This window comes from Chelonoidis abingdonii, chromosome 17 (assembly GCF_003597395.2).
Source record: "Chelonoidis abingdonii isolate Lonesome George chromosome 17, CheloAbing_2.0, whole genome shotgun sequence".
NCBI classification, from domain to species: Eukaryota; Metazoa; Chordata; order Testudines; family Testudinidae; genus Chelonoidis; species Chelonoidis abingdonii.
In genome coordinates, this window is record NC_133785.1 from 2,936,559 (window position 1) to 2,944,247 (window position 7,689).

Genomic DNA, 7,689 nt, shown 5'->3' on the forward strand with positions numbered 1-7,689 from the left:
TCCCCCCGATGGCTCTCCTATATGTATGTCAGCCCATGCTCCTCAACCCGTTCCCCTTCCCCACATGCAAACCTACTCCCATTCCTGAGAAGCCTTGTTCAATTAACTCATTTTTCCCTCCACCGATTTGGCAATCATGCAGATGTTCTTTACACCTCTTTAGTATCTGGATGGTACATACACTGGGGTCTTCCTGGATGCTCAGTGTAGCTCCTGCCGCAGATTCCTGCACCCTGTGACACTCTCCTCCACACAAAAACCCTCTACCCAGGACCCTGATCCCCTCCATGCCCTCGTCAAAGCCCTCTCCCTAGCCTGAGCAATCCCCTGCGGGCCCACCCTCAGTCCTCAGCCCATCCTTATTCTACATCCCCAGCTTGATCCTCACGCCCCGCCTGCCTACCTCACTCCTTGCCGAGCTTAGCCCCCTCTCTTCATATGTGACTACGAGTAAAATGTGATTAATATATAACTAGCATTTCCCAAATTCTAAATAAGTATTTTCCGGTCAGGGGCTTAATAAGCAGATGTGAGGTACTTAAGGGTATTATGTAAAAGTTAATGATAAATTGGGAAGGGATGATAGTTTATTGATACTCACGCCGGCTTACGGATCTTTAGTTGAAGCCGAGAACTGATACTCTTATTGGACAAAATCGGGGTATCGCCGACAATCTCCTCCAAGAATATTTAATGATACCTGTCGCATGAAGATTGCAAGCCCGGTTACAAATAATTTTAATCTGGGTCATCTGTTAAACCTCATTTTTACAGTTTATCGACTGGAAATTTCTAACATATTTCTATCTCTAATCAAGTCAAAAGGAATGATGATGTGATGCTAACTATACATATTTATTGACATCTGTAATAAGGTCTTGAAAAAATCCAAGGAAAAGTGGGATTATACTTACAATAATGGACAAATTACAGACAATTTTTTTAAGCAAATAACGTTCAGACCAACCTACTCCGTCTCCTTCTAAGTAAGGTGACATATATCTCGACAACTAAATGGCAGTAGATTCTCTATTTACCTTTGTACTTCAGTAAGCAAATTGACACTGTCCACATGGATTTTAGGTAAATTGAAAAAGGATATAATTAGAATTAGGTTATAAGTTAACTTTTAACAGCTAACTCCAATCTTTCGTACTTAAGTGTAACGTCATCTGAATAGTTACTAAGGTATTCCCAACCGTAATCTTTTTGTGGTGTACCAATCTATTACTCTTTTATTACTGACCTTTATTGTCACAAAGGAGGTAATGCGAATAAATTTCGGTGTAATACACTAGAAGCTGTTTGTGTATTCGTAACAGAGAAAAGGAACTATCCATACAGTTCATATGATCTGGATTACCTTGGAAACCTAGGGAGGGAATAATAGATAAATATTTAATAGTTGGTATAAGTAAGGGGCATCACTAAAGAATACATTAACTAAATGAATTTTAGTATATAATTCATTGGGTACACATCATTGTAAACATACAAGGTGAGAGATATCCACCGTTGGATATTGTTGATCTCATGAACATGACCTCCAAATTGCGGATCATGGCTGGTTTTAACAAGGTCAACTGTCGTTTTAGATTCACAGGGACATGTACAGGCAGAATATAATGAGGTGGTGTTATACCATTTATATTAGATCCTGTGTTGACCTTCACCTATTACGGTTGCGTTCTGGGTTCCTCTATCATTTAAGAAAAGTAGTGCACATTCAAACTGAACGGGGGGTGCAAGGTATGGTCTACAGAATCGGGAGAAAATGGACAACCTGTCCTTATAAAGACTTCAAATCAGCTTGGCCTGTTTAGGGTCCTAGGCCAAAACGACGTGCGGGGGATATCCACCGCTCTGTGCTAAGAGATGGGAAATTAGAGATTTAACATGTTGGGCGGCTGAGCGTTAGGTAAGGGTATGATATTGAGAGGCTAACTTAATATAACAACGAAAATTGCTATAAACTGGAATTAGGAAGTTAGACGTGAAATGAGACAACGGTTCCAACCATTAGAGGATGATAGATGGAGACCCGTGCGACTTCCAAGGAGTATGAGTAGTGGGGGCAAAAGACATATCTGGCTTTAAGACTAAGCTTGATAAGTTTATGGAAGGGATGATATGATAGGATAGTTTAATTTGGGCAATTGATCTTGGATTATCAGCAGATAAGTCTGCTCAATGGTCTGTGATGGGATGTTGGATGGGATGGGATCTGAGTTACTGCAGAGAATTCTTTCCTTAGTGCTGCCTGGTGAGTCTTGCCCACATGCTCAGGGTTTAGCTGATCACCATATTTGGGGTCGGGAAGGAATTTTCCTCCAGGGCAGATTGGCAGAGGCCCTGGAGGTTTTTCGCCTTACTCTACAGTGTGGGGCATGGGTCGCTTGCTGGTGGAATCTCTGCTGCTTGAGGTCTTCAAACCACAATTTGAAGACTTCAATAATTCGGACATAGGTTAGGGGTTGTTATAGAAGTGGATGGGGTAGGGTTCTGTGGCCTGCTTTGTGCAGGAGGTCAGACTAGATGATCATATTGGTCCCTTCTGACCTATGAGTTTATGAGTCTATTTCTGTCCCCACCCCAGAGCCCACACCCCCAGCCAGAACCCTCACCCCCTCCTGCACCCCAACTCCCAATTTTGTGAGCATTCATGGCCCACCATACAATTTCCATATGCAGATGTGACCTCTAGTATTGCAGTTTGTGGGTCAGTGGATCTATAAATGTATGGCCTCACCAAATTCAGTCTTGGACTTCCAATCCATATTCCCTCACCTGGTTTCCACAGAATAAAGTACTGCAGCAGTTTTGTGCACTGCTGACCCATTGCAGCAGCTTCACAGTTATTCTGCTGAAATTTGTCTTTTTTTGCACGTAAAGGCATTGAGAATTTCAGCCTTAACTTATTCTAGTTGCATTTCTGCTTCATAAGCAAATGTTGCATTTTCATGGTTAATATTTGGAATTATTTTTCTACACTATAGTTTTTACAAAGCTAATATGTTGAAATTAGTTCAAAGCAATGAAGTCCAGAGGTACTTACAGAATTTGTTATACTTAGATTGTAAGCTCTTTATGGCAGAGACTGTATGTTTGTACATCACCTAATATGACAGTTAATGGGTTTACTTACTTCTATTTGTTGTATAATATTCTTGAATGACACAGATAAGTGAGTTTAAATTCAAAATTGTATAGGCTGTAAGTTAAACAAAACAGATGTAATTACTTGACTAATCATTTGTGCGTCTAATCACCTAAATAAGAAGTCCTGTTGCTGCAGCTGTTGAAGATAGAGGGGGGTCACACCCAGTGAACTGCTTGTTTCATTTTAGTACCAGGAAGGCCAGCACAGTGCATGCTTACCCAGGCTGCTAATAAGGCCTGAAGTTGGCAATATTGTCATCAGTTCTTGCTTTAACAGATTCAGCCTTTCTATAGATCAGCCTCTGTCTGTTCATGGTGGTGGCTTTGATGTCTATTTTTAGAAAGGAGCATATTGTGGAATTTGAATGATAAATCTCCACTTTAGGGTAGCACCAGTCCTTGGAGGCTACTTAACCCTGCTTATCAGGGCCATCCAGTGCTAGGCAAGGATGGCCTAAAGGTTTGGACCCTACCAACACCCCAGTTAATTCTGCAGCATCTAGCCATCACCTTTCTTGGAATGGAATGGAGTCCCATAAAACTCTCCTTCTAGATGAGGGATTTAAGCTGCAGTTCACTAAAGGAAAAGAAAATTCAGAACGATGACCTGTGACTGTTTTTCCTCTCTCATTGAGTAACGGGCCTACCCTGTTCTTGGTCTTCCTCTTCTAATGTATTTGTAGAATGTTTTCTTGGTATCCTATATATCTCTAGCTAGTTTAATCTTGTTTTGTGTGTTGGCCTTTCTGATTTTGTCCCTACATACTTGTGTTATTTGTTTATATTCATCCTTAGTAATTTGACCTAGTTTCCAGTTTTTGTAGGACTCTCTCTTGAGTTTCAGATCATTGAAAATCTCCTGGTTAATCCAGGGCGGTCTCTTGCCGTACTTATCTTTCCTATGCAGTGGGATAGTTTTCTCTTATGCCCTTAATAATGTCTCTTTGAAAAACTACCAACTTTCTTGAACCGTTTTTCTCCTTTGACTTGTTTCCCAGAAATTTTACCTACCAATTCCCTGAGTTTGCTAAAGTCCGCCTTCTCAAAATCCATTATCTTTATTTTGCTGTTTTCCCTTCTATCATTTCTTAGAATCATGAACTCTATCATTTCATGATCACTTTCACTCAAGCTGCCTTCCACTTTCAAATTCTCAACCAGTTCCTTTCTTTTTGTCAAAATCAAATCTAGAACAGCCTCTCTCTTAGTGCCTATCTCCACCTTCTTAAATAGAAAATTGTCTCAAATACATTTCAAGAACTTGTTGGATAATCTGTGCCCTGCTGTGTTGTTTTCCAAACGGATGTCTGGGTAGTTGAAATCCCCCATCATCACCAAGTCCTATGCGTTGGATAATTTTGTTACTTATTTTAAAAAAAAACTCATTCACCCCTTTTTCCTGGTTAGTTGGTCTGTGGTAGATTCCTACAATGATATCATCCTTGTTTTTTACTCCTTTTATCCTTACCCAGAGACTTTCAACAAGTCTGTCTCCTATTTCCATCTCAACCTCAGTCCAAATGTATACTGCCTGTCCTTCCTGAGCAAGCTGTACCCTTCTGTACCAACATTCCAGTCATGTATATTATCCACCAAGTCTCTGTGATACCAGCTATATCATAGTTGTGTTTATTAATTGGCATTTTTATTTCTTCCTGCTTATTCTCCGTTCTTCTCACATTAGTATACAGACTGTATAAGCATTTTGACTGAGGAACATTCAAACTCTCCAGTCACTTGTTGGTGAGTGGGGAAAGGAGTGAATCTGATGAAGAGACATAAAAAGTAGGACTTTCTGTTAATCACAGTTAGCTCATGTGATTAACTCAAAAAAATTAATTGCGTTTAAAAAAAGTAATCGTGATTAATTGCATTTATAACAATAGAATACCAATTGAATTATTAATTATTTTGGATGTTTTTCTTCATTTTCAATATTGATTTCAATTACAACGCAGAGTACAAAGTGCACAGTGCTCATTTTATATTATTTTTATTACAAATATATGCACTGTAAAAATGATAAACAAAAGAAATAGTATTTTTCAGTTCACCTCATACAAGTACTGAAGTGCAATCTCTTCATCGTGAAAGTGTAACTTACAAATGCAGATTTTTTTGGTTACATAACTGCACTCAAAAACAAAACCGTGTACAACTTTAGAGCCTACAAGTCCACTCAACCCTACTTTTTATTCTGCCAATAACTAAGACAAACAAATTTCTTTACATTGATGGGAGATACAGCTGCCTGCTTCTTATTTACAATGTCATCTGAAAGTGAGAACAGGCGTTTGCATGGCACTTTTGTAGCTGGTGTTGCAAGGTATTTACATGCCAGATATGCTAAACATGCAAATACCGCTTCATGCTTCAGCCACCATTCCAGAGGACATGCTTCCATGCTGATGATGCTTGTTAAAAAAAACAAATGTGTCAATTAAATTTGTGACGGTACTCCTTGGGGGAAGAACTGTATTCCTCTGCTCTGTTTTACCCACATTCTGCATATGTTTCATGTTTTAGCAGTCTTGGATGATGACCCAACATGTTTGTTTTAAGAACACTTTCACAGCAGATTTGACAAAACGCAAAGAAGGTACCAATGTGAGATTTCTAAAAATAGCTACAGCACTTGACCCAAGGTTTAAGAATCTGAAGTGTTGTCCAGAATCTGAGAGGTACGAGGTGTAGAGCATGCTTTTAGAAGTCTTAAAAGAGCAACACTCTGATGCGGAAACTACGGAACCCAAACCACCAAAAAAGAAAATCAGCCTTCTTCTGGTGACATCTAACTCAGATCATGAACATGAACATGAACAGGCATCAATCTGCATTGCTTTGGATTGTTATCAAGCAGAACCCATCAGCATGAAACCATGGTCTCTGGAATGGTAGTTGAAGCATGAAAGGACATATGAATCTTTACCGCATCTGGCACGTAAATATCTTGCAACACCAGCTACAGAAGTGCCATGCAAATGCCTGTTCTCTCTTTCAGGTGACATTGTAAAAAGAAGCAGGCAGCATTATCTCCTGCAAATTGTAACCAATCTTGTTTGTCTGAGTGATTGGCTGACCAAGAAGTAGGACTGAGTGGACTTCTAGGCTCTAAAGTTTTACATTGTTTTATTTTTGAATGCAGGTTTTTTTTACATAATTCTACATTTGTAAGTTCCTCTTTCATGATAAAGAGATTGCACTATAGTACTTGTATTTTTCAATTCACTTCATACAATTTCTTGGTTTTTACAGTGCAAATATTTGTAATGAAAACTAAATATAAAGTGAGCACTGTACATTTTGTATTCTGTGTTGTAATTGAAATTAATATATTTGAAAACATAATAAACATCCAAAAATATTTAAAATAAATGGTATTCTATTGTTGTTTAACAGGAAAATTAATTTTTTTAATTGCTTGACACCCCTAATAAAAAGTTATTATACAATTTAAACAGTACAGGGCGACTTTCATGAAAATAGAACTCAAAAGACATAATTAGAATACCTCAGAGCAGCTCTTCATTATATATATTTCCATCAATAGATGTCATTGGATTTAGCCTTTAAAAAGAAATTACTTTTATTCAAACTAACATCTGTAAATAACTCAATTGAAATGAAATGTGCAAGTCTCAAAAGGATGATGTAAAATAAATCTTAGAACTGACCCTCAGGATCAAATTACAATAAGAGACTGATTTTGGAGGCATTTCTATCTGACTTCTTTGTTACTTCCAGAAATCTCTTCCATGACAGCTGCTGTAACAAACTTTTTCAAACACACATTGTTGAGAGAGCTCTATCTTTGCAAATGAAACCCTAATGATAAACTGCTTTCAAAAGTAGATTTCTTTCATTTGTAGGCACCTTTTATTATCCACCAATATAAAACAGACCTATATGACCATGTAAAGGCTAAAATGTCCCTTCTTACAGCAAAAATCATCAGAGGAAACAAAGAAAGGTCAGATAGAGTTTGGGGAGCCAAAATAGGATCCATGGATCCCGAACATCTGGAAGTAAGGGCATATCCAGAGCAGGTTTGTTGATACTTAGACAAATCGTCCCTGGTAGCCTGGTTTTATATTATTTTTGTATCTGAAGCCTTTTTAAATCTGAAAGTTTCTAATGAATTTTATTATCAATTTATGTTATTTCACTGAAATAAAAGTTTATCCATTATCAAGGTGTACAATACCAGCTTCTCTTCTGCAGTTCAAATTCCTTCAGTGTGAGATGCCTTTACCAGCAATGTGCTATTATGTTCTTGGCCACTGGGGTCATGTTCTTGCCTGCAGGGCTCCATCAATAAGATGTTTGGAGGAAGATTTGGAAGGAATATTGATTGCTCCCGAACCAGGATATATGTCTTGATGATTTATTTATATAAATAAGTCAACTTATTAGTCAACTCAAGGCAGCTTGCACAAGTGGCCATCAAGTGCGGCATATACCAAGGTGATGCACTGTCCCCGCTGCTGTTCTGCATAGGCTTAAACCCCCTCAGCCAGATAATCACAAGGA

At 38.4% G+C, this 7,689-nt stretch overlaps 1 protein-coding gene across 2 annotated transcripts in view; it reads left to right on the forward strand.

Moving 5' to 3' along the window:
- The window catches only part of SYN2 (synapsin II), a 462,636-nt gene that overhangs the window by 212,348 nt on the left and 242,599 nt on the right, over window positions 1-7,689 (forward strand). The window lies entirely within an intron of this gene.